This window comes from Oncorhynchus nerka, linkage group LG20, assembly GCF_034236695.1.
Source record: "Oncorhynchus nerka isolate Pitt River linkage group LG20, Oner_Uvic_2.0, whole genome shotgun sequence".
NCBI classification, from domain to species: Eukaryota; Metazoa; Chordata; class Actinopteri; order Salmoniformes; family Salmonidae; genus Oncorhynchus; species Oncorhynchus nerka.
The window spans coordinates 46,688,764-46,689,514 of NC_088415.1; positions in this window are offsets into that span (position 1 = coordinate 46,688,764).

Here is a 751-nt window from a genome sequence, read left to right on the forward strand (position 1 = left end):
AACATCTGCTAAATATGTTTATATGACCGAGAAAATTTGATTTGAAGCACCCCTAACCTACAATTCCCTTATTCTGACAGGAGTTTGTTTTCCTTATTGCCATTTCAAGCCAAATAGAAGTTCACCCTGTCCTTGTTGGTTCTCAAGGGCTACACAGGTTTTGTTTTACACCCATCCCTAACAGTCTATGGCTGTCACAGACGGTTACAAAAGAGGTGGTTGAGTTTAAAAGTCCTAGATGAAAGCATTTGTAATAGTGTGAGCATTGAAAAGAGAATAATCTCTTTCAGAGCTTGAGAATAGTCTCTCTGAGTTTTAATTCAAGCAAAAGTATGCCTGGCTTGCTAAAAAGGGACCTTGACAGACTGTGAAAGGTGGACTATTTTCAGAGACAGTATGTCAAATGTTATGTGCCAAATGTCACATAAACACAAGCTTGATCTACTTTGATTAATCCCAAGAGCCAATGATTCACCTGAGAAGTAAGTACCAAATTTAGAGTATGTGAGTGATACATTTAGTTATTATTTTATATTTTTCTCAGCATTTTTATGTGTACCAGATGTTTGGGGCTGTGTACAGCATACCCGAATGGGGTAATCCTCGACAAAATCCCCATTGCATCAACTCGATGCATCGTCGCCCTCCCCCTCCCCGGTGCTGCAGAGTAACTTTAACCAGCCTGTATCGTTTAAGGTTAGGGTATGGACGTCCCAAGGATCCCGAATAGCACTGAGCGAGCAACATATAG